Consider the following 4,098-nt stretch of genomic DNA (forward strand, 5'->3'; position numbering starts at 1 on the left):
AAATTTAAACTTTCCACTGGTAAGGGTCATCAGATTTAAAGCACAAGACAACTGAAAGTAGTGAATAAAAAAACAAAGCAAGCCAAGTTTTTGCCACAATGTGCTGGAATCTTAAAGAATAATACTTTGAGGACCATACTGAGAAACAGAGTATCTGTCTCCCATAGAATTTTGCTTTGACAATCTAGGAAATCTGAAACTATGAAATTGGTTTGCCTATTCTGGGCAGAAACAAGTGCCTATATATTCTAAAAGAAAAAAAAAAAAAGAAAAGAAACTTCAACCTAGGTCTCAAATTATTGTAATAGGTAATATGTCACATTCCATGTTTATCACATAGTCAATGATAATCAGACATGAAGGAAAAAACACTGGGACACCGTGCGTGAGAACTGCAGAAGAAATAAAGAGTAAATAAAAACAGATCATTAAAGGCTTCTTCAATTATTCTATGTAACAGACGTGGATAATAAAAACACTATGTCTAAGGAAATGTTTATAAAACATCAACAAGCTTGATGATAACTACAAGAAAGATAAAACTAGAAGAAGACTCAACATTTAAGACAGAAATATTAGCATTCTCAGAGTGAAACTTGTGATAACTGAAAGACCGTAAGAAACAGCTAAAGAAAAAATTAGTAAATTGAATGATGGAGTAAAAACAATTATCAGGACCAAGAAAGGAAAATACATAAAGAGATTATTTACCAAATAATAACAGTGCCATCTGTCCAAGACGCTTCTCAAATTAGTTAAGAGACAAGACCTTCCTCTCTGCAGTATTCCAGAATTACAATTCTGTGATTTCAGTGATGGGGGCTAAAGAAAGTTACTTAAGTTTTTGTGCCTTAGTTTTTTTTATGTATAAAATTTATTTGTTAGATTGTATTTCTCAAAAGCCTCTTTAATATCAAAAGTCCCATAATATTTGATACTTTTATGTGAATGCTGCTAACATATTTTCAGAAGGAAATCAGGGTTTAAGCTCTATTAATGAAGCAAATAAAGGAAAAATCGTTAGTGAAAATAATTCACTATAGAATAACAAAACTTTCTAGTGGGATTCAAGGGCTAAATCTTATAATTCCCCTTTTAAAAGATAGAAAAACAAGCTTTATCTAAATTTTCTAGTGGACTATAATAGGAACAGTGAAAAGGATTTGTTTGATCGTTGAAGAGAGTTAAAAGAGTACTTGGATCTTTTTTCTTTAATACTGGATTTATATTTTTCTCTGTTGCTAGGCCTATAAAAGCTCAAGGAACAAAGTAAAGAAGAGGATGGATTCCATTTCAATTCATTTCTGAAAATATTCTGTCATAAATAAATTGATGTGAACATGAAAGTCAAAGGAAGTCAATACTTTTAACTCATGGAAAGCATAATTATAATCAGGTCAATTCTCACACAGGAGTATCATTTATTTTGCCACATAAAAGAAATGTAAGACAATTAACAGATTCCAAATTAGCTTGATGGGGGAAAACTTACAATAGAGCAATCCATTACTTACTAATGAAGTTACATTCCATAAAGGAGTTCCTCTAAGGAATTTCCTTTTGAAATAATATTAATGTACAGTTTAGCAGAGGTGAGCATTGATTGCTTATCTCAATTGCAAATTTAGCAAGTTCCCCAGAGGAAAAAGCACACAGATTGTTTGACTGAATTGTTGTGGGTGGTTTAAAATCACGATGAAAGGCAATATAAAAATAGAAACCATGTGGGTTTCTTTATTTTGCTTGTAGGAAATGCTACTAGTTTATTTTTTATATAAAAAGTCAATGAAATCAGAATTTACATTTTGCTTCTAAATTGACAATGAAGAAGGTTAATTAAATTAATCAGCTTGTCATATTTATTAGTGATACATTGTTCATTTCAACCCAGTCACTGAATATGAATGCTGACTCCATAGCAGAAAATATTTGATAAAGAGAAATAAATGAGAAAAGTGATATACAAGAATGTGGGTTATTGACTCTACATATGCATGTGAATTTAGAACAATCAATAAAGATTTAGTTACAATATGTATAACACAGCTAGATTCCTTAAAAAAATACAAAAAAGCATATAATATCTCTGACTCTAGACACTGAACAATGAAGCTGGTTGTTTATATAGTTATTTCAAACCCATAATAGCCTATCATTTATTCATACACACAGTAAACAAATTTTAGTACATGCTTCATTCTGAGAAAAGACATAATTCCTGACTTCAAGGAATTTACTGTATAATGAGGAAGATAGAACATTAGCATGTCAACAAATAATTTTAGAATGACACGTGTATTGTGTGAAGAAATAACAAAGAGTTCAGTGGTAGATGCAAATAGCTGGGGGGTTCTGAATAGCTGGGGAGAGAAATACACACTGTTTAAGAAGAGACAGAGCTTAAAAAGAGACAACTGTGTAATAAATCCAAATCATGACTTCCAGGCAACGCGAATGGCTTGGGCTGGGGGTGGAAAAGGACTTGGTGTATTTCAAGGTTAAAAAGAGACCAGAAAATCAGATTTAGGTTGAAAATGTACCTGCGGCCAGGGTTTTCAGGGCGTGTGTGGGACTTAGATATGTAAGTCCATGGAAGAGATTTGTGAGCTATGTATGACAAGGTCTGATTTATGGCTTTAAAACAAACAAACAAAAAAGATGACCGGGACCCCTTTATGTTTTAAAGATTATTAGCATTTGAAAGTGTGGAGGGGCAGCGCCTGTGGCTCAAAGAGTAGGGTGTCAGTCCCATATGCCAGAGGTGGCGGGTTCAAACCCAGCCCCGGCCAACACCTGCAAAAAGATAAAGAAAGTGTGGAGAACAAGAGTAGAAAGGAGGAAACTAGTAATAAGTCAGCCAAGATGCAGCCTAAAATATCATAGCAGCCCTGAAGAGCAAGACAAGGAGATGAATAGTAGATTGACTGTGATGGTGGCATTAACAGCACTTCCCGGTATTGTTGATGGAGGTGGATAGAGGAGAGAGATAATAAAGAAAGCCCTCCAGAGGTTTTTGCCTGGGAAGCTGTGTAAGTGATGGCATCATTTACTGAGATAAGACATGCGTTCACCTTTCCGTGGGTAAGGAAAGAGTGCCATGTAAACTAGGGACATGTTACTTGTGAGATTTGTCTACACAAGAAAGTTGTCATTAAAATGACAAGAGATCCAGTGGGAAATGTAGGAGTCATTAGCAGACGTAGGAAGAGTATGTGGGGAGAAAATTCCAAGGGGTCCAGTACAAAGCTGTGGAGGCTCCTATGCAGCTGTCAGGAAGGTTATTGGAAAGTTTATTAGAAAAACCCGAGATAAGATCCATGTTCTTGAAGCGAAGAGAGGAGAAAGTTTCCAGAAGAATAAAACACTAAGCTGTGATTAATGCTGTGGAGAAGTCAAATGAGAACAGAAAATGATTACTGACTTTGACCAAAGTAGAGCTTCTAGGGATAAGAACAAAAAACATTTAATGTACTAAGGAAAAAGAAGTTCAGCTGTAGAGCGCAGAGCAGTAACTGGAGGGTGAGAAAGCAGAGCCTGTGCAGCTGGTTCCTTCTGAGAGTTTGTCTATATAGGTGAGCTTAGAAATGGAGCAGTTGGCCGGGATTTCGGCGGGCTTCCTGAGACAAAAATGTCTATGGCTAGCGATTTCTACCTGCGCTACTATGTAGGGCACAAGGGCAAGTTTGGACACGAGTTTCTAGAGTTCGAGTTTCGGCCGGACAGAAAGCTTAGATATGCCAACAACAGTAATTACAAAAATGATGTCATGATCAGAAAAGAGGCCTACGTACACAAGAGTGTAATGGAAGAATCGAAGAGAATTATTGATGACAGTGAAATTACAAAAGAAGATGATGCTTTGTGGCCTCCCCCTGACAGGGTTGGTCGACAGGAGCTGGAAATTGTTATTGGAGATGAGCACATTTCTTTTACCACATCAAAAATAGGTTCTCTCATTGATGTAAATCAGTCAAAGGATCCTGAAGGCCTTCGAGTATTTTACTACTTGGTACAAGACCTAAAATGTTTAGTTTTCAGTCTCATTGGATTACACTTCAAAATTAAACCAATTTAAATTTTATGTTTCTGAAGCTGTTT

At 35.5% G+C, this 4,098-nt stretch overlaps 1 pseudogene across 1 annotated transcript; it reads left to right on the forward strand.

Annotated features, from left to right (window-relative positions):
- Positions 1–3,596: 3,596 nt before the first annotated feature.
- LOC100958492 lies at positions 3,597–4,081 on the forward strand (annotated as a pseudogene). Its single transcript, XR_001161306.1, has one exon. The product of XR_001161306.1 is annotated as a protein mago nashi homolog pseudogene (transcript).
- The last annotated feature ends 17 nt before the right edge of the window (positions 4,082–4,098 follow it).

Source organism: Otolemur garnettii, unplaced genomic scaffold (genome assembly GCF_000181295.1).
Source record: "Otolemur garnettii isolate 467f Iridium unplaced genomic scaffold, OtoGar3 scaffold00040, whole genome shotgun sequence".
NCBI classification, from domain to species: Eukaryota; Metazoa; Chordata; class Mammalia; order Primates; family Galagidae; genus Otolemur; species Otolemur garnettii.